Source organism: Uranotaenia lowii, chromosome 3, assembly GCF_029784155.1.
Source record: "Uranotaenia lowii strain MFRU-FL chromosome 3, ASM2978415v1, whole genome shotgun sequence".
Classification (NCBI taxonomy): Eukaryota; Metazoa; Arthropoda; class Insecta; order Diptera; family Culicidae; genus Uranotaenia; species Uranotaenia lowii.
This window is the reverse complement of record NC_073693.1, coordinates 184,286,860-184,310,286: the sequence shown is the minus strand read 5'-3', so window position 1 is coordinate 184,310,286 and position 23,427 is coordinate 184,286,860. Positions and strand designations below refer to the sequence as shown.

The window sequence follows — 23,427 nt, the reverse complement described above, 5'->3', positions numbered from 1 at the left end:
AATTGATGACTATAGCTATAGAGAACAGACAGACAGAAAGACAGAAATCCATTTTTAAATTCAAATAGATAATTGTGTACAACACTTTCGATAACTTAAAAATACTAAATTTGAAGAATTTCCTCCAGTCGTTTCTGAGTCAATCAAGGCCAAATTTTAGGATGCTCGGGCTTAGATTTCTTGGTGGTCCATAATGTGTTAAGGGTTGGGAATAATATTGCTCTTAAGCCTTTTTAAAACGTTTTCTCACTAGTTGTTTTTATCAAAGATATATTTTTTACAAAATTGACAGCAATCTCATGTCGATGACGAGAAGCGGTAATATGGTGAAAAAACACACAATATAGAACAGCTTATTTTTCTCTCGTGGTGTAGGTGTAAACGATTATTTCCAAGACTAATCCTTTAATCTCCTGCAAATTGGCTGTAAATAATTTTCTCTCCTCACGTTAGATAATCAGATGAACAGATTTTAATCCGAAGAGAAAAGGATGTACAACATCACAAAAAAACATCTCACCTCATCGAAAGGCAAACATCTCGAATATACAGCATCATTAGCAGAAAAAAATCCTTTCATCGGATTCCAGCATCACGAGAATGTGGTACAATAGAGAGCGTTTGGGCAATCATCTTATAATACCTATGTGCGCAAGGCAGCCCCACAGTAGAATAGAAGGTAATTAAAATCTCAGGATATAATATCTCTTCGACATTTTGATAACAATTTCCCCTTGTGGTGCAATCGGCTGTTGGAACGAGAAAAGTTTATCAAGACCTCGACAACAGCTCGATAAGCAAAGAAAAGTTTCGAACGACTAGCTTGGTGAACAATTTCCGGTCCATTTAACTTTAGATAAGGAACTATGTTATACCTTATGAGAGTTGATGGCGAAGAAACTTTTCAGCATTAATAAATTTTATCATTCCACCATTACCCTTATTCGGTGCTGTTCTTGCAAGAACAAGGAAACCAGTAAGTTCAACTCCTCGGTTATTGAAAAACTTAACAGTATTGACATTCTGCCAGAAGGCTGCATAAAATATTTAAAGTTTGTAAATTAACAATCTCTGCTACAACGTTAAATTTACAACATTGCTTTGACATTCCAGAACAATTGTGAAGTTTGAGGTTTTAGGCAACACAAAGGATTAAACAGATTTAAGTCGTTTTAATGAAATGAAATAGCTGACGTAGTTTAGCCATAAGCTGACGTAGTTTAGCCCATAACTGTGCAAGTTGAAAGTCGCACAGGTCGCCCGTGATCTTTGATCAATGCTGCAAGCTACCAGTAACGGATCTTTCGCGAAATACTGGAACAATAAGGTCCAGCTGCAATAAGCTGGAGAATTCCGCCTAATAACATTCAATGGAACCATCTGTGTAGTCTGTATGAATCATCTCAAAGCCAAAGGAGTCAAAGGAAAAAAATTGAGCTAGAGTACCAGAGATGATCAAAAAATGGCAGATAGAGCAATTTTTGGAATGTTTCTTTGTTTATTGTTATTGTTAAAGCTCCAATTGTTATTGATAAGCTTCCAATGAACATTATTCGTGGCCTAGTCAGTTCGATTTGATTATTTTTGAAGCAGTTTTTGGTCGCTGAAGTATTTTTTTTTTAAGTACGGAAACTTTAAAGTCACTCTGCATTTATTTTAATATTTTAAAAATGTTACAAGACATGATCAGAATTAATTTAATAATGTAATCATAATATAAGCTTCTCCTACGCCACATGTGATTTTCGCCACTTGATTTTTGTTACTTAATTTCAACTAACCGTCTCCGTCACATGTTGAAATGTGCAAAGCCGATAGCAGAGAATCATCACTGTGCATGACCAAATGGCGGAAAGCTCTTTTCACTTTAGCTTTCCTGAATCGTGCCCTGTGCTAAATATGTTTGTAATTGTATTTCTGTCTGCAACATATGGTAGAAAACGTAGAAATACTAGTAACCAGACCACCTAGAAACCACAAAACATGCACAGAATCGTGAGCACGTCTTTTATTTCTAACCATCGAACAACTGCAGTGCGTTTGTCTTGTTGGACACATTTTCTGTACACATTTTCTGTACACATTTTTTCCCTTCGTTTCTGTTTTCGCTAATTCATTTTTTTCCCAATGTGCTCACATGACGAGGCAGCAGCATATGGCAGCAGCAAGGAAAGATACAATTTTCACTGCTGTGACAAACACGTATACACTCGTACGAAGCAAAACTCAAATATTATTGCACACCCCGTCAACATGTAGGTACAGGAAAAATTGTTTTCCGAAGCCTTTGGTTGTTTGAACTGTTGTGCCAATTCAATTTTATTATTGCTTTTTCCTTTTTTAATATTTACGACATTTGCAATCAGTGACTGTTTTGGTAGGTACAGACTTGTTTCCGTTTGTAGGACTATTTGTGAAGCATATGTTTGATAAGTGTCGCGACTGGTGCTGAAGATAAAAATTCGTCGTCTAGCCAATGAAAAGATCAAGAAAATGTTAAAAAAAACTACATCAATTACAGTCAATTAAAAAAAGACAAATATTCCAAAAATAATAAAAACAACAGAAAAAAATGACAAAAATGATAAAAATAACAAAAATGACAAAAATGACAAAAATGACAAAAATGACAAAAATGACAAAAATGACAAAAATGACAAAAATGACAAAAATGACAAAAATGACAAAAATGACAAAAATGACAAAAATGACAAAAATGACAAAAATGACAAAAATGACAAAAATGACAAAAATGACAAAAATGACAAAAATGACAAAAATGACAAAAATGACAAAAATGACAAAAATGACAAAAATGACAAAAATGACAAAAATGACAAAAATGACAAAAATGACAAAAATGACAAAAATGACAAAAATGACAAAAATGACAAAAATGACAAAAATGACAAAAATGACAAAAATGACAAAAATGACAAAAATGACAAAAATGACAAAAATGACAAAAATGACAAAAATGACAAAAATGACAAAAATGACAAAAATGACAAAAATGACAAAAATGACAAAAATTACAAAAATGGCAAAAATTACAAAGATGAAAAAAATGACAAAAATGACAAAAATGACAAAAATGACAAAAATGACAAAAATGACAAAAATTACAAAAATGACAAAAATGCAAAAATTTTACCAAAATTTGAGAAAATAAAAATAACAAAAATAAAAAAAATGCAGACAGACCAAAATGACAAATGTTTAAATGAAATATCAAAAATGACAAAGTTTTAAAAAATTACAATTATTACAAAAAATACAAAAATGACAAAAATTTTAAAAATTACAAAAATGACAAAAAATTTAAAAATTAGAAAAATTACAAAAATTACAAAAATGACAAAAATTACAAAAATTACAAAAATGACAAAAATTACAAAAATTACAAAAATTACAAAAATTACAAAAATTACAAAAATTACAAAAATTACAAAAATAACAAAAATTACAAAAACTACAAAAATTACAAAAATTACAAAAATTACAAAATTACAAAAATTACAAAAATTACAAAAATTACAAAAATTACAAAAATTACAAAAATTACAAAAATTACAAAAATTACAAAAATTAAAAAAATTACAAAAATTACAAAAATTACAAAAATGACAAAAATTAAAAAAATTACAAAAATTAAAAAAATTACAAAAATTACAAAAATTACAAAAATTACAAAAATTACAAAAATTACAAAAATTACAAAAATTACAAAAATTACAAAAATTACAAAAATTACAAAAATGACAAAAAATACAAAAATTTCAAAAATTACAAAAGTTACAAAAATTACAAAAATTAAAAAAATTAAAAAAATTACAAAAATTACAAAAATTACAAAAATTACAAAAATTACAAAAATTACGAAAATTACGAAAATTACAAAAATTACAAAAATTACAAAAATAACAAAAATAACAAAAATTACAAAAATGACAAAAATTTCAAATATGACAAAAATTACAAAAATTTCAAAAATGACAAAAATTACTAAAATTACAAAAAATACAAAAATTTAAAAAATTCAAAAAATTACAGAAATTAAAAAAGATACAAAATGTTCAAAAATGACAAAAATCACGGAAATTACAAAAAAGACAAATGACAACAAAAATTACGGAAATGATTAAAATTACAAGAATTTCTTAAATAAAAAAAGATATTAATTAAACAAAAATTTAAAAAAAATCATTCAATAAAATATTTTTAAAAGGCATACACCGTCTTAGTCGATTTAGGCTTTACAGACTGAATTCAACTTAAGATTAACACATTTAACACCCAGTACCGAGATAGGAAACGAACCCATGCCATCAATGGACCAGCGATTACCGTCTTACCACGATAACCACTCGACCACCGAGACGTACTATTAATTTAAAAAAACGTACAGAAATTATAAAATAATTCAGGAATGACAAAAATTACATAACAAATTTCTGACTCAAAAGATCTTTATTGGTTTATATTTGGAGCAATGTGGAAATCCTTAACAAGGGACCTATTTTAGTTACTCTCCGATGGAAAGATAGACTCCTCGATTTTTAAATAATATATAATTTTATGTTTCGAAAAATAACAATGAACCCAGGGCCGGATAAAGCCATCGGGGAGGCCGGGGTAATTTTTTCTCGGGGGGCCCCTATGATCCGATTTTAATATGTTTAAGAATATGATTCTCATCAGATAAAAATGGTTATCAATTTGTTATTCTAAATGTGACAAAAATTTAATTGGATGCCGTCAAAGCTCAAAGGGTATAAGTGCAAAAATTATCAATTGAAAATAAAATCGGAATAGAGATTTAATTTTTAAATCACAGAATCAGTTATCATTGAAAGAAGGAATCCAAATGAGTTTATTACCTTAAACAAAGATCCTGAGTTCTCAAAATTCAGAAAAACCATGAAACTGAACTTCAGTAACTGAAGAAACACCACAAGACTTATAAATCTCAATGAATTGAATCTGGATAAAGATAAGATTAAAAACATATAAATATTCATGTTAAGATCTCAACTATTAGATCGTATTTATGATAATTTGAAAATGATCATTCCGGTATCGAATTTTGAAAATGGCGAATGCGACAACATCACTGTTTCGAGAAAAACGCGTTCAAAGTTTGACAGCTCCATAAGCTCCCAGCAAAATTTTTATTTTGTTTTCATTATTTCTCGAAAACCGAATATCCTTCAGTTATCATTTTATACTCAAAATGTAGGTCTCCGAACGTACTTTATCACCCAGCTGATAACTCCATTTGTTTAAATTTGGCGCCTTCGCCACTACCGATTTGGAAAATGATATACTGAATTAAGGATATTTACTTCAGTAGCTGATAAAATGTTGGGTTAAATCAGTTGAAAATGTTCCAATACGAATTTTAAGTCTAAGGCAGAATTTGGGATGGAAATTCAATAATGAAACTCTGTATTGTCGATCGGTCCAATTTAAGCAACTACAGGTTTTTATGCATTTATTTTAAAAAATAGGAAGGGAAAACGGTTTAGAATTTAGAAACCAACGGAAAGTTAAATAATAATGATTGAAAAGTGAAAATTTATAATAATACCCGGTATTAACCCAGATACTGCCCGGGTAAAATTCTGAAATGTTTATCATAAAGCTCATCTGTTTTCTCTTAGCACTGTGAGGTAACATGTTTCGATAAAAAAAAGAAAATTGGAGGTATCTGCCTCATATCCTTCTTTATTTTTTTCGAATTTGGTTCACAATATTTTTGTCCAGATTTTGAGTTGAAAGTTTTGAAATTCAATACCAAAATTTTGATATTCTCAGCCCGCAAAATGCGGTAGAACTTCTTCACTACTTACTCTAGGGGGTTCCCTCAACTTGAAAAACTTTTCTAGATATTATTTCACGGAGGCCCCTTGTTGTTTTATTGAATTTTCAAGTTGTCATTCCGATTTTCTAAATGTTCAAAAAAAATCCGATTTTCTATATTTGTAACAATAAAAAAATCAATCATGAATGGTATGTGAAAAAAAATCCCCTCGAACAGGAATCGAGCTCTAGTCTACTCCGACACCTTAGGGGGCATCCATTAATTACGTAACGCTCCTAGGGGGGGGAGGGAGTAAGCTCGAGCGTTACGAATTGTGACATAGGGGAGGGGGGGAGGTATACTCCTCGTTACGTAACGAGTTTTTCCTTTAAAATTTCAGTTTCATCGCAGCTATTTTGATGTCATGCAATTTTTGCAGAATGATAGGCAAACCGAAATCAGCTTAAAATTTGTAAGCTTCGACATGATTAAACTGGTTTGTAACTTTTCCGCTTTAATAATTCTAAGATAGACTCTTTAAACTGTGTATGCGATATCCAAGAAATAATTGCTAGAAAATGTGTACAATTATCTCCAATAACTCAATTCATCCTTAAGACGGAAATTTTACTATTTTTCTCAATTTGCAAAAGGCCATTTTGGTTTTTCCGACGAATATTTCTAAATGGAGTATATTTTGCATACCAAGTTATGCTCCTTGAACAAAATAAATTAAAGGTAGATTATCAGTTAACAAGCACAGAACAACTATTAATAAGACAATCATATTATTCTACAGAGAGTAATCATTGATGAGTAGGTACTTAGAAGAGATTTGGATAGATATTATGTGCGTTTCGAAGAACGTTAAAAAATTTTATGTTAAAGTCTTTTCTTACCATCGAAAATTATTCAAAAACATGAAAAGATTTGGGGGGGGGGGTTATTATCAGCGTTACGTAATTTTCTTAGGGGGGTACGTCGAAGCGTGACGATTTGTGACATACGGGGGGGGAGGGGGTGAAAAAAGTGCATTTTTTGCGTTACGTAATTTATGGATGCCGCCTTACCAATAGGCCAAATCGACAGATGAAACAAGTCAAGCTGTAGCTCTATTATTCAGTTGACTTCATCGAGTTGAATTCGCTGCTAGAATATACGGAAAACGCTCATCTTCCCCTGATTAATAGGGTAAATGATCTTGAGCGGAACTAAATAGCTCAATTCGACGCAACTCGGAGCAGTTGATCAAATTTATTTCAAATTTATTTTTTGCTTAAAAAAAGTCCAATTTTCACTTTGATTCACTGTATCCTAATTTGATAGAATCGATTCTCCAGACTCAATTTTTAGTTTTTTTTTTATCTCAAAAATTATCTCACCAACACTGTTGGTGTAAAAACATTTTTCTTAACAAGCACTCAATTTTTTTAAATAAATATTTTTATAATTCAGTAAGGTGTCTGAGGTAAAATGCAACAAAATGCAAATCAAAGGAACACCTTGTAAGTAAATCTCGTTTCCATGTGCTGAAATATGAATGTTTTACATCACGCGTCTGTAAACATTGAAATTCTTTCATCCATCATTTACTTTTATGATTTCAGCTAATAGAATTTTTCGTAGTATTATTTAACCCCTAAATGTATGCAGCATCCTTATTTTCAGAAGAAATGTGAAAATTAGTTTTTACAGACCAAAAAATTACTCCAATTGGTGTTTTCATGCGTAATGGTCTTTAAGGCATCGCGAATATATGAAAAACTATAAAATTTCATAAGTATTCATAAGATTTTTCTTTAAAACAAAGTTTGTTGCAAGTTACCCCATTTTCTGAGGAGGGTGAAAATCGCCTGGTTTTAGAAAATTTAAAATTACTAAAGGAACCAATAATTTTTCCAACTACGTCAATTTGATGTCCCATCATCCTTGAATCTTTTTATGCATAAGGGGTAGGATTAACTGTGAAAATAAGTTTTTTAGAAGCCATTGAAGTTGAAAATTGTTGCATATTGCCATAGTTGACGGTAATACAAAAGAAGACGCCTTAAATTACAGATTTTGTTAAAAAAAACTTTTCATTGCTCTAAACCAATGTGTTTGAGAAAAAAATCTGATAATTTGTGATTTCTTATTCCCTTAATTCCTTTTATTTCATTGGAAATTCATGATAATTGGTTCATTTTTATATTTTAGTTGGGAAAAATCAGTTTACTTTGAAAATCTTTTCATACTTTTCTAATTCAAAGTAAGAAACCTTAATTTCATATTGACCAAAATAATTATAATTATGGAAATCCATTAGAAATTCAAAAATTCTGTGAAATATTTTTTTCTGTGATTTCGGCAACCTTACTCTATGCAACTTATTCATAGAAAAAGTTTATAATATATTCCAGTTTCTTATGAATCACAATAAAATTTATTTATATTAAAAATTTATGGAAATATTAATTATGTTGTTATTATTTTCATAATAACAATTATTTCTCAAATCGATTTCAAGTTCGAGCTCAAGTGTAAAATCAAACACAACACAACACACTTTGCAAAACTGAAGAAATGTGTGTAAAAAACGATTTCAATTTTTGATTATAGCTAGTTTCAAACGTTCATGGTTTTCAATTGGAGTTAAAACATCTAAAACAACCTCTTTAAATGAAAGCTACTTCTTAAAGTACGAATAGTAAAGGCAATAAAGGTTGAATATTATTCTTAAATAATGACTTATTGGCTTCATTAGTTCTTGAATTATGCCAAAAAATATGTATGAAAGCTTTCCGCCCCCATCCCCGTTGTCCCTCTGAAAGAAAGAACCAAAAAACATTTCTTGTACCCCAAAACATTAAACTTTTTGTGTGCCTAGTTTGGTACGCCGTGAAATCTATCAATTAATTTTTGTTCTATTCGAACTTCATTTTACATCTTTTCTTTCCCTAAAACTGATATAATAAGAAATATACAAAGGTGCTGCATACATTCAGGGGTAAAAACCGCGTGTGAGCCATAAGGCATAAGGCAGCGCACCTAGCGGTTTATTTCGGAAGCTAGTAGTTCCGCTCAAGATCAAAGATGGTTCCACTCAAGATCATATTTTACTTTAAAAAACTACGCCATTAATTGATATTCTGATGGAAAACTTGTTACAAAAACCCGAATAATGCTTTTTTTTATGAATTTTTCTATCATTTTATTCATTAACAGTCAGTTTATTACAACCAAGGGTTACATAAATTGACGTTCAAAGTCAGCGTAGATTGATGAAAATTTCAGCAGAAATGCGTAGGTATGTTTTTGAATCTTTTAATAACATTATTTCAGTGAATAAATTTTAGCAAAAATGTCAATGCTTGTATGAAAAGATCTTGAAAAAGTATTTTTTAAACATTTTGATAAGATTCATAAACAATCATTGCCTAGATCTTAGGAAAAGTAAATGGTTCCGCTCAAGATCAGATTTCGACTAGTTCCGCTCAAGATCATTTACCCTAGTGCTCCCCAGGTCAACAAAGTTAAGTAAAAACGCGTTTTAAAATGGATTCAAGTGAAAAATCAAAATTTTTATGATGGTGAAAATTGAGAAACAATGTGCAAATCATGTTGCAGTGCGTACATTTCAGATCAAGATGATTTAAAGGTCATAAAAGCTTATTTGGTGGTGCTCAAAAATTATAATATTTTCGTTACTTGAGAACCTAGCTGGTTATTATTTAATATTTCTGTAAAGATGAAAAGGTATTTCTTTTTTGATGAAAAATTAATACTAAAGTTAGTACGAAACAAATCCTCATGAAAATTTGTCTAAGAAAATACGTACTAATGTAGAAAAAAAGGAGTGCTTATTATGCCCTGGGTGCTCGTTATCTGCCCTATGTAGCTCTCAGATTCTTAACGGTTCAATTGTAATTTTTAATATTTAAAAAAAGTTCTGTTGAGAATAACCAAAGTTGTGATGGCTTGTTTGACCCAATAAATATTCAGCCAGTTTAACAAGTTGTTTCGAATAGGTACCTACATGTTTCTCTTAGAACAACAACATCATAATTTGCATAGTTGTTACATTGGATGATAGCAGCACTTATTTATTAGCATTTTCTAGTTTCATTTCTGCACCAACTAATTGAATGCATGGTGTGGATGCAACAATTGGATGAAAAACTTCATATGTTCATAATTCACCCCCAGGTGCTTCCGACTCTCCGAATAAGAAGAAGAAAAGTGTAATTAAAATAGAATGTGCTGTGAAAAGCGGAACTTTTAACACAACATTTAAATATTTTTACCTTCCTCTTCTCTTCGCTCTTTATTTATGCAAACATTCTTTCTCCGGCGGACTTTTTTTTCCAGTGTGTTAACGACGGCCGACCGACAGCGGTAAATACTCGCTCTACTATAACACATTTTTTTATCTCCTTTTTAGAAGCGACCTGTGAAAATTAGTACACTGGGTACGATGCACGACTGTATGTATGTATGTAAGTATACATGTAAATATGTGTGAATGGCATATCTCAATGGAAACAGGATGTAGCCGTTTGTTGCTGCTTACACCTAATGTAAGGTGGTAATACAGTGTATTTCAAAGTTATGAGCATATGTTACAGCATCAGCACCATACCAATTTTCTTAAAAATTGGCAAAATTTATCACAAATATTGAACAAATACTTGAATTATCCGTTGAAAAACTTTTTTTTTATCGAAATAGCTTCATTGACCTCTAACAAAAACCAACGAATCACACAATCACTGAAAACGGAAGGTTTCTGTTCAAGCATTTCCGCAATTGTCGAAAATATGCGGCAGGTGTAGTTCATGAACTCATTCTTGGGTGAGAATTGTCTTCAATCGTGATGGCAAAGCTAACAGGTAACGTTTTATCGACATATTTAAACACAAATGAAAACTTCGATTATCGTTTATTTTAGCAGATATTGTAAGCATTCCAGACTATTAATAGAAAATTCAAGACAAATGTGGACAACTTTCCAGATTTTGTTGGGAATAATTCACATTTTGAAAATAAAAAAATTCTGATTCTGAATTCTGATTCTGAATTCTGATTTTGAATTCTGATTCTGAATTCTGATTCTGAATTCTGATTCTGAATTCTGATTCTGAATTCTGATTCTGAATTCTGATTCTGAATTCTGATTCTGAATTCTGATTCTGAATTCTGATTCTGAATTCTGATTCTGAATTCTGATTCTGAATTCTGAAACTGAATTCTGAATCTGAATTCTGATTCTGAATTCTGATTCTGAATTCTGATTCTGAATTCTGATTCTGAATTCTGATTATGAATTCTGATTCTGAATTCTGATTCTGAACTCTGATTCTGAACTCTGATTCTGAACTCTGATTCTGAACTCTGATTCTGAATTCTGATTCTGAATTCTGATTCTATGAAATTATTTTATCGGCTATATCGGTGAAATTTTATATTCTTTGAGAAATAATATTTAAGAATTGAAAGATTATAGACGGATAGAAGATTAGAATAAGGTGAAAGATGTTGAAAATGAGCGGAAGGGTAATTTTAATTTGGTATCTATCCCGTATCTACCACTGCAAGGTAGTAGGTCCGTGAGGAACAAAACGATGAAATGTGATGAAAAGTTTTTCAAATTAAAATTATCCTTCCACTCATTTTCAACATCTTTTACCTTATTCACCATAATTCTGAATTCTGAATTCTGAAATATGAATTCTGAACTCTGAATTCTGATTCTGAATTCTGATGTTGAATAGGGGAGAATGAGGATACTTGATCCCTGGGGATACTTGATTCCTTAGCTATATCTCGAAACTGGAATGTCTTACAAAGATCAAATGTTCTAGAAAAATGTGCAAAAATGAGCAGAATAACAATGTTTGTAGTTTAAATTTTTTTAACAAAATAATTGTTTGAGTAATTGAACTTTGTTTGGAAAATTTCACAAAATGTTACTTGAAGATCTTTTTTCATCACTTTAAAATGTTCCTTACTTGGGAAAATTATGAAAAAAATATTCGTTCCAATGTATCAATCGTTCGAGCGTAAAATGAACTTCATAATGCCATATTTCCAAAGCAATGGAAAACTCTCAACTTTTTTCAGAAAAAGTTTTCTAAAATGTTGATTATGGGTACAATTGATCCCCTAGAGTTGGGTACAATTGATCCCCCTTCCAAATGGCATATTCTTCTTCTGAATTGATCGTTATAATTGCTGATTACGAAATTACTAATATTTATCCAAAAACTAATATTTATCAAACAATTGTCTGAAGAAAAGAGCACAAATAATTTAATTTTCTCTTAATTATAAAAAATAGCGCCATTAAGTATGCAATGTTATTAACGTTGAGACAAAGTTATCAAATTTTCTTCTTATATCTGCTATAAATTGTGAATTGAGAACAAACATGACCAAAATAGTCAATTAACATTCTATCTTGGGGTTTTGTTTGATTTTTATGCAAGGATTAGGGCTTCCTGAATAAAAGACCAAGTATCCTTCAATAGGGGATCAAGTCTCCCCTAACTTCAGAAAAATCGCAATTTTTTTACTCCCACGAAAATGCTTCTAGTTCATCAACGGGTTCAAGTATCGTTCTAATTTTTGGAGCATAGAAACTGGAAGTTACAAGCTGTCAGAAAATGTCAAAGACGGCGAGTTGCTAAATTTTTCCAAAAAGATATGGTGAAAATAAGAAAAGGGGATCAAGTATCCCCACTCTCCCCTACTGAATTCTGACTCTGATTTCGAATTCTGATTTTAAATTCTGATCATGAATTCTTATTCAGAGTTTTGATTCTGAACAATAATGCTAATAAAAGATTATGAACTGCGATGGACAATTGTGTAATTCTGAAGATTGATAATGCTGTGGAATTTTTCATTCAATCTGTCCATTTTAGCAACTGATTCGTGTTTTTGTTTGAATAAAAACTTTGAATTCCTTGTATTCTATCGGGAGTTATTGTAGTAAACATAGGTATTTGCATTATTTTTCCTCAAGCTGTCTCAAATATTTTGAACCGAAGTGTGTTCACAAAAGAACGGGAATGTGACGCTCTAATGTACGCTCCGCTTAAATACGCCACTGTGTGAGGGATTTCCTTTTACATCCTAATGTTTGAAATATACAAAAAAGCTTCTTTGTCACGTAGTCGGCACTCGGGCTGAAGCACATTTTATGGTGGAGGACTCAAGTGAGTCTAGCAAGAATCGCTGAAAAGACACTGCCAACAGCTATCGAGGTCCCACCTACTTTGCAGTGGGAGAAAAAAATGAGCCAGACTCTTATTTGATGAAACACGTCTTGATATAATTGTAGAACTTCAGAAACATTAGAATGAACACAACGCATTCTTATGGGTAGTTCATATATAGGTCATAGAGATTTAAAAAAATCCATCCGAACATTTTTGGCGATAATAACAAACATTTATAAAATTATGAAATTTTGAACTATAATAAATAATTTCTAGAGATTTTACTTGTAGAGAAAGAATTGGTTCATATGAATCGAAGCTCAAATATTTTTCTTGTTGTAGGAAGAAGTTTCCAAAATACGTTTTACCAAATGTATCAGAAAAACAAAAGTTGAATTTTAGAGAAAAACAAATATACTATGAACTCTGTGCTATAACCTTGAAGCCAGGCCAGCAAGCTACTTTGTTTTGGGCACATGTTACGTTTACATATACGGACGTATAAAAAATTAAAAGCATTATTTATTTGTTTTTTTTTTATTACTGAGCATATTCAAAGTCTGTTGCAAAACACTACCCTAATTGTCATCTTATAATTCTGAGAACATTAGAAATAATTGAAGTGTGACACTCAACTTCAGACCTGAATCCTTTTGTACTATGAAGATCCATTTATCAAATTACCGCTTTCATCTGACACACCATCTCACCCAGAAATTGCTTTCTCTGATGAAAAGATATAAAAAATAAACATGCAATAAACGAGAATAAACATTCACTTACCTCCAGAAAGTGTTGATTCGAAGAAATGATGGTGGCGCAAATCACACGTCGATAACAAGAAGGGCGGTTTTCGAAAAGAGCGAAAGAATCAAATTGAAGGAAATTCAATTTACGACATTTTTCGCATCGTCGTTTTCCACCGACTATACTAGCAATAACACACTCCTGTTGCTGATGATAAATTTACTTTTGCTTATGCCTGTAAAATTTTGATCATGTCAGAAGCACCTTCACTTTCCTCACAACCAGACGACCAAATGTTATACCGGAAAATCGCGAGGGTAAAAATATCGATGTAGACAATCTCGCGGCACTCGCACTAGAGCTCTGTGAAGGCAATCACTCAAACTGAACAACAACAGGCACCACAATATGATGTACGATATGGATGCTGGAAAGTATCCTAAACGTGCTTAAATTTTCTCACACTTCCGCTTGACAAGTTTACTCGTGTTTTTTTCCCAAGTCACTCTTACACTATAGTTGGTTCTTTGGGTGCTATCGGTGATTTCTTTTGAACGCCTGCAGCTTCTCGGATCTTACCAGTAACTCAAAAACATCGTTTAAACTGTGGTTATCAAAATACGACACCAAGGATATGGCGGAGCATGTTACAAGGAAATTTCAAATTGTGTATTATCCCTCTATCACTTCCACAGTCGCTTTGCCGGCATCTCATGAATTATAATATCGCTACCCAATCCTGATCTGGAACCACCAACATCGATAAGAAATTATACAACATTTGAGCTTCCTTCCGCTGATCTGAAACGAATAAAGAACGAGAAATGGAAACGAAGAAAATGAGTTTAAGATTAAGGAAGGAAGCTATATTAATTTTCAAAGAAAATTGACTTTCTGGATAGGTTGCTTACGTTCGCACCAATCGAAAGTAGATTTAGTTTCAAGGGGATTTCAGTTTAAAATAAAAGTTTCATTTATTAAAGATACAACACACTTCAATGATTCGCCAGCAGCTGCAGGGAAGCTTCATTAAGTGTGGGCACAGTTTGTGAATAAATACGAAAACAATTACAACAGAATAAATTCGAATATGACGAGTTTTTTCCATATTCATTGAGGAGAAACTCAACAAGTTATATGTACATGAGTATATTTATTTATTTATTTATTTATTTATTTATTACAAATCAACGGGACACATATTGGTCCAAATGATGACTTAAAATTTATATAAAAAGAGTACTAAGTCTAATTACAGGGTTCTCAATACACTTAAAACTTTACTACGGAAAACATCTCTCGAAACGTCGAAGTCGAAGTGCTCAGAAAAACGGTTGAATGTTTTCACTACACCGATGATAGCGCTATTAGCTCCATAATTGTTCAAACGAATGGGAATATACAATCGCAGATCTTGGTTTCTAAGTCCACATGGTCGCACACTTAGAGGAATGGCGTCTAGGAACGTGGGGCAGTCAATTCGCGATGTCAAGAGATCGGCGACGAAGGAAGTTCGTGTTGCGTTTCTGCGGGCTTGAAGAGTGTCTATGTCTATGAGACGGCATCGATGTTCATAGCTTGGCAAGTGAAACGGGTCTTGCCAAGGCAGGTGTCTAAGGGCGAATCCCAAGAAGCGCCTCGATCCGTTCGGCCCCATTCTGGTAGTAGGGACACCAAACAGCTGATGCATATTCAAGGATTGAGCGAACAATACTGCAATACAAACTTTTCAGGCAATACACATCCTTTAAGTCCTTGGACACTCGAAATAAGAACCCAAGACTTTTCGAGGCTTTGTCGACAACGTAGTTTGTGTGTGTCCTGAATTCCAGCTTCCGGTCTAGAATTACACCCAGATCATTGATGTATTCTACGCGTGCGATTGGCTCATCTCCGAGGAAGTACTCAGCGGAAAAAGGCTGCCGCTTTCTTGAAAAGCTGATGACTGCACACTTACTGCGATTCAAAGGCAGGCAGTTTATATCACACCAGTGTGCGAAGAGGTTAAATTGATTTTGTAGGATATCAATATCGTTCTGGCCGATGATGTTGTAAAATAGTTTTAGGTCATCAGCATAGCATAGCTTTGAGCCGTCGCGGAGTGAGAGCGCATCGTTGAAGTAGATTAAGAAGATAATCGGCCCTAAATGGCTTTCCTGAGGCACACCAGAAGAAGCAGAGAATTGTTTGGAGAAAGAATCCTCCGTGCGTACTGTTAACTTACGTCCTGATAGGTAGCTCCGGAACCAGTCAAGAAGAGTTCCACAGAAACCCAGGCGTTCGAGCTTTCCAATGGCAATATCGTGGTTGACTTAGTCGAATGCCGCAGACAAATCGGTGTAAATAGCGTCGGTTTGAGACTTCGCAGCAAAACTTTCATGCACGTAAGAAATAAACGTCAGCAGGTTAGTTGTCGTGGAGCGCTTGGGCAAGAATCCGTATTGATCGTCGGAAAAAGTATTCTTACAGGACAAGAAAATCGGATACAAGACCACCAATTCAAATAGTTTGGCTACTGCGCATAATGCCGAGATTCCCCGGTAGTTGTTGACATCTCTCCTGTTACCTTTTTTATACACCGGAAACATGTAAGCCTCCTTCCATAGTGAGGGGAAGATGGCTCTGTCAAGCGAAGCTTGGCAATATTCCTGACTGCACTATCCAGATGTTCAGGGGATGTCGATGCTGTATTGTAGATAGACGAGAATTTTTAGGCAAAAAGATCACAGATTCCACGATCAGAGTTCGCCGTATTGTCATCCAGAAACATTTGGTTTGGCAGACCAGGTTCGTTCCGCTGACTTTTAACATGTTTCCAGAACGATTTTGGTCTGGACTTGAGATCACGCTGAACTCGAGCTAGATAGTTTTGGTGACAACGTTTGCTGACTTTTTTGTAAACACAATTTAGTCTACGATAAATGTCCTTAGTATAGGAGGAGCTTGATTTGTCAAAATTTCTAAGGAGACATCTCTTTGCCGTCTTTAGTCGTCGTAGTTCAGTCGTGAACCAAGGAGTCCGTATATTCTTTTCAGTAGTGTGTTTTGGTACGTGACGATCGATAACGTAACTCGAGATGTGCGAGAAGGTTTCGGCCGCAGCGTTGGGATTAGATAAGTCGAGCTCAGATTCCCAATCGATGGAAACCAGGGTACGAGAAATCTCGTCAAAGTCGGCGTTCTTGAAGTCAAGATAGAAGGGTGTATTTGTAATAAATAAATAAATATGTATATTAGGGTGTGTCGAATTGCAACTTTTCTCGAATTTAAAAAAAAACCCTGTAGTTTAAAAAGTTTTCTCTACGATCAAAACGAACGACAGTATTTTTGCAGATTTTTAAAACAAGATTAAGGTAACCGGGTTTTGGTATGAAAAAACGCAAAAAAACGTTTGGAGAATGTCACATTTTTGGTTTTATATTTTGTTCTCACGCAATGCAATTGAAATTCCAATATATGGAACTAACTGAAAAATTCTCTGGCTACAACTTTGCCGAAGTCGTCAAAGCAGTAGGATCAGCAAGAAAATATCTAACGCTCCAAACAGACGTTTCAGCTATTTGTTGTAGCCTTCTTCAGTGGAATACTATAATTTTATTGTGAATTTAGTAAGGTTGTCATTTTTTAGATATTTGGTAAATTTTCTACTTTCCTAAAGTTTAGTTTATTGGTGTCGGTGTAGATGTGGGTGACACATCTCTAATATTGCGAGAGTACTGAGTCTTCGGATTCTATCGATGATCTTGGCGTTATCTAGGTCTATCATATGTGATTCGTATATGATGTGAGGAATGTGAGCAGTTCAATCACTGAACACACTGACATGACACTTAGAACAAAAATTCAACCATTTTCTGTCTAATTTTTTGTTGTCAGATTTTGCAGGTTCGCAATACCGACGGCAGGTGGCGAACCTGATAAATTTGACAAAAAATGCCGTGTAGGAAAAATAGTCCTGTTTAGCCCAATTTTATCGTAGAAATTGCGTGTTTTATTTTTAAAGTTGGGTGACATTTCCTAACTCGGATAGCATTTCTTCAAATCGATCGATGCGCCCTCTGGAATCGACATTGCGTACTGTTGGAAAAATTATCCAGAAAACGAAATCGAGTGTCCAGTCAGTATGGTCAGTTGTTCAATTGTCTCTCATACTCTGCATGGATATACCTCATGGATTTGTTCGAGCCCAATGATTGAAAATGCCTAAACTTTTTTTTTTTTTGTAATTTATTTATTTGAAACGGCTCATACCTTTAGGCTTTAAGGAGCCAAACTCGTTTTGTTTGATTACAATTGTGTACTTAGATCTAGTTCACTTTTTTTTTTGAAGAAAAAGAAAGATAGAAAGGGAAATATGAAAATAAAGAGAATTATAGTCGAAGATCGATAGCTTTTAGGAAAAGGTATATCTCGAACATATAGTCCAAGTCCATCACACCTAATACATCCCTCACTGGAACGTCGGGTGGTTTTCCTCGGGCCCGAAGGGAATCTATGAAGTTCGCTCTGGCGACAAGGTGGTCCTCACACGACCAAACAATATGCTCGATGTCATGGTAACCTAGACCACATTCGCATAAATTGCTGCCAGCAATATTTAAACGATAGAGTACCGCATTCATGGAATAATGATTGGACATGAGACGGGAAAATAAACGAATAAAATCCCGAGTCAGGTCCAATCTATTAAACCAGGGTTTAAGGCTTACCTTTGGGATAATCGAGTGGAGCCACCGACCCAACTCATCCTCGTCCCATCTACGCTGCCAGTTGACAAGAGAGTTTCTTCGAGCCAAAAAGTAAAATTCGTTGAATACGATTTCACGCTGGTAAATGTTGCCTTCCATCGCACCCACTTTTGCAAGGGAATCTGCCCTCTCATTGCCTGCTATTGAGCAATGTGAGGGGACCCAGGTAAAGGTGATAGAAAAGCAACGTCTTGATAAAGTGGTCAATATATCTCGTATCTTTCCGAGGAAGTACGGCGTGTATTTTCCAGGTCTTATAGAGCGGATTGCTTCAACAGAGCTGAGACTATCAGTTATAATATAGTAGTGTTCAATAGGTCGTGTAGCGATACTATCCAAAGCCCAGTGAATAGCTGCTAACTCTGCAACATATACAGAGCATGGTGACTGGAGACTGTAAGATGCGCTGGATATTTCGTTGAACACTCCAAATCCTGTTGTTTCCTCTATAAGTGATCCATCGGTAAAGTACATTTTATCAGCATCGACGTGTCTATATTTAGCTTCGAAAATTCTTGGAATCAGAAGAGGACGATGCGAGACCGGGATTCCACGAATTTCCTGCTGCATAGACAAATCAAACTGGACAGAAGAATGATCGTAGTCTGGGCTACAAACACGAGTTGGAGGATGCGAAGAAGGATTTACCTGCATTGACATGAGGACATGGTATATGGACATAAATCTAGTTTGAAGATTTTGCTCAAGTAACCATTCGAAATTTACAATCACCAATGGGTTCATGACCTCACACCTGATGAGGAACCGGAGTGATAGTAAGTTGAACCGATCTTTAAGAGGGAGTATTCCTGCCAAAACTTCAAGACTCATGTTGTGTGTTGAGGGCATACAGCCCAAAGCGATACGGAGACAACGGTATTGGATACGCTCTAGTTTGATGAGGTGAGTTTTGGCAGCTGACTGGAAACAGAAGCTACCATATTCCATCACGGATAGAATAGTTGTTCGATACAATTTGATAAGATCTTCTGGATGGGCTCCCCACCAGGTGCCAGTAATTGATCGGAGAAAATTGATTCTTTGTTGGCATTTTCCTTTCAGATACTCAATGTGGGCTCTCCAGGTACACTTGGAATCAAACCAAACCCCAAGATACTTGAAACACCTCGATTGAGTGATCCTTCTGCCTAGGAGTTGAAGCTTAGGTTGAGCAGGTCTACGTTTCTTAGAGAAAACAACCATTTCCGTTTTCTGAGGGGAAAACTCAATCCCAAGCCCCAAAGCCCAGGAAGACAATCTGTCTAAGGTATCTTGTAAAGGCCTGTGCAGATGAGACTCAGTAGATCCTGCGACAGACACTACTCCGTCATCTGCAAGTTGTCTTAGAGTGCAGCCTTCAGAGAGACAGCTGTCGATGTCACTTTCATAAAAGTTGTACAAAAGTGGACTCAAACATGAACCCTGTGGGAGGCCCATGTAAGATGTTCTTCTAACTGCAAAATCTCCGTGAGCAAAGTTCAAATGTTTCTCACAAAGTAAGCTGTATAAGATGTTGTTCAATAGAGGAGGCAGACCCCGGGAGTGCAACTTGTCTGACAAAACCTCTATTGAGACTGCATCAAAAGCTCCCTTTATGTCTAGAAACACTGAAGCCATTTGCTCACGTTTTGCGTACGCCATTTGTATCTCTGAAGACAGCAAAGCAAGACAATCGTTTGTCCCTTTGCCCCTTCGAAACCCAAATTGAGTATCTGAAAGGAGACCATTTGTTTCTACCCATTTGTCCAAACGAAACAATATCATTTTCTCCATCAATTTGCGTATACAAGACAACATCGCTATTGGACGGTAAGAGTTGGGATCAGACGCTGGTTTTCCGGGCTTTTGGATAGCAATGACTCTCACTTGTCTCCAATCTTGGGGAACAATGTTATGCTCCAAGAATTGATTAAATAAATTTAACAAGCGAAATTTTGCAGCATCCGGAAGGTTTTTCAACAAGTTAAATTTGATTTTATCAATTCCCGGAGCTGAATTGTTGCAAGAGAGGAGGGCAAGTGAGAATTCGACCATCGAAAAGCTTGAGTCTAGACCACTATCAGACCTATCAGGAGGCACGTTCCGGATTATTTTTTGCATAGGTGTAGAATCTGGACAGACTTTCCGTGCGAAGTTAAATATCCACCTATGTGAATATTCCTCACTTTCATTTGTAGATGATCGATTACGCATGTTTCGTGCCACTTTCCACAAAGTACTTAAGGATGTTTCACGCGACAACCCACTAACAAAATTCCTCCAATACGCCTTTTTCTTACCCTTGGTTAACTTTTTAAACTGATTTTCAAGGGAAACGTAAGCTTCAAAATGGACAAGAGTTCCATGTTTTCGAAATTCTTTAAATGCTGTTGATTTGTCCTTATAAAGCTTGGAACACTGAGGGTCCCACCATGGATTAGGAGGCCTTCGACGAATAGATGATTCTGGGATGGGTTTTGATTGAGCGTCAACTGCACTATCGTGTATCAGACAAGAAAGAAAGTGGTACTCCTCCAAAGGAGGTAAAACGTGCATAGAGTCGATGGCGGTTTTAATTGTGTCCGAGTACTTTTTCCAGTCGATGTGTCTTGTAAGGTCATATGTCATATTTATTGTGTTCGAAGAGCTGACCCCATTGGTGATAGTAATTTCGATAGGTAAGTGATCACTACCATTCGGATCATGGACTACCTTCCACTGGCAATCAAATGATAGTGAATTTGAGCAGAGTGAGAGGTCAATTGCACTTTGTCTTGCAGGAGGTTTAGGTACCCGTGTTTTTTCACCCGTGTTCAATACTGTTAAATTGAAACTGTCGCAAATGTCATAGATAAGAGTAGAACGACTATCGTCAATTTGTTCTCCCCAGACAGTTCCATGTGAATTGAAGTCACCCAGGATCAACCTTGGCTCAGGCAAAACTGAACACAGGTCCTCTAGGTGATTTCGATCCACTGCAACTCTCTGAGGCCAGTACAAACTGACAACACATAAGTCCTTACCTCTTATTGTTGTATGACATGCAACAGCTTCAATTCCGCCTGATAAAGGAAGGTGAATTCTATAAAAAGAGTGGCACTTATTGATCCCCAAAAGCACCCCTCCATAAGAATCGTCACGATCAAGACGGATAATATTAAAATTGTGGAATGAGATGTTAGATTGAGAAGATAGCCAAGTTTCGGACAATGCAAAGATATCACAGTTTGTTTTATGAAGTAAATAGTTTAATGAATCCAATTTTCGAATTAGACTACGACAATTCCACTGTAGTACAGTGATATCTCCGACCTCTCGGCGTAAATTAGCCATCGAGAGATACAAACACTGAAAGGAGGGGCCAAGTTTGCATCAATTGCTTTAAAAATGTCTTTAATACAGGAAGCATTGCAAATACAATGTCTTTCACGGGTTCTGATACATTGAAACACGAAAAAAATCCGTTCAAAATGTCAGTCAACTTAAAGAGCCCAGACTGAGTAGTTGATTCTGGCATCACGTTTTGGGTTTCGGTTTGCGAAGCTCCCGCAGCTGTTGGTTTATTCTGCAGTGGTGCATTTCCGCGGAAACCTGGAGGAACTTGTTTTTCCTTTTCAGCAGCAGTCGACTTTTTCTCGTTTCTATTTGAAGAGACAACCGTAGCTATTTTAGCTGGTATTTTCGGAGAAGGCGCCTTTGTTCGCTTCCGAGAGCCTCCTGCAACGAAGACTGGCTGAACTTCATCAGCCGTATCTGTGTCTTCATTGTCAACTGACAGCACAGAAAAAATGTTACTGGTCTGAGGTTGGACCGGTGGAGAGGCGCTCTTTAATATGGCGGCATAAGAACGTTTAGAACGTTCTTTTAAAGAGCGCCTCTGCTTATCCCAGCTTGCTTGAAATGCCTCGCAAGAAGAGATATCATGGGGTGAGCCCCCGCAATAGACACATTTCTGTTCTACTGCTGAGCATGCTCCTTCCCCATGATTCTCCCCACAATGCAAGCATCGCTTCTTGTTGGAGCAATGTGATGCAGTGTGTCCCAACATGATGCAATTCTTACACTGCATTGGGCGAGGCACATAAAGGCGTACTGGAAGCCTTAAAATTCCGTCAATCAAGACGTAATGAGGGAGGGCTGTTCCCGCGAATGTCACCCGAATCGAGGCTGAAGGCTTATACTTTGTAACGCCATCAACGACGAAGGCAGTCATGAGTTGACTACAATCCAAGATTCCGACCGAAGTCGAATCAAGGCTCTTAAACTTACCAACGCCGTGAGACTTAACGTATTCAGCCTCCAGACTCGATTCGGTGATCACACCCTCGATCTCCACGACTCGAGACGGAATATAGAGCTGATACTCTAAGTTGAAAAAGTTGCTCGCAAGAATCCCGTTTGCAGCCTTCCGGTCGGCCACAACAACGCGCAATTTGTTCGGTCGTACCTTGCTAACGCTGGTAACGGAGGGCCACCTAGCCAAATCTTTAGTGATTTGCACTACATTTAATGATTTTCCGTTAGTTTTGGGCCGGATAAAAACCACCCACGGCCCAGAAGAGGATGAATTATCCGGATAAACCCGGAGTCGAGTTGTCTTTTCCGCAGCTGCAGATGGAGTAGAAAGATCAACTGCCGGAGAAAGATGAGCATTTGAAGGACCAGCCTCCAAATGCTCCTCATCTTCGTAGACGATCTTTTCACTTTCTGCATCAGGCGGATCCGACCCCCCGCCTTCGCTCATTTTTTATTAAAATAAAAGCGAAGCAAGAAATGGTCGAAAAAATTAGAGGGAAAATAGAAGAAGATAAAGGGAAAAAAGAAAAAAAGAATCACAAACTTGGTTTATAGTTTAATTGCTCCTTTGGTGATTGACCCAACCACGTGGTCCTTCCTCGTTGGTCGAAGATGGCTGCCACGTCTCAACTCAGTCTCAGGCGAGTATGACCCC

The 23,427-nt window shown here is 35.3% G+C and overlaps 1 protein-coding gene across 1 annotated transcript in view; it reads right to left on the bottom strand.

Annotated features, from left to right (window-relative positions):
- Positions 1-23,427, bottom strand: part of LOC129752909 (uncharacterized) — a 132,064-nt gene that overhangs the window by 63,851 nt on the left and 44,786 nt on the right. The window contains exon 2 of the mRNA XM_055748697.1: positions 13,786-14,550. The gene's annotated coding sequence lies outside the window, so the exon portion shown is untranslated. The remainder of the gene's footprint in view (positions 1-13,785; positions 14,551-23,427) is intronic.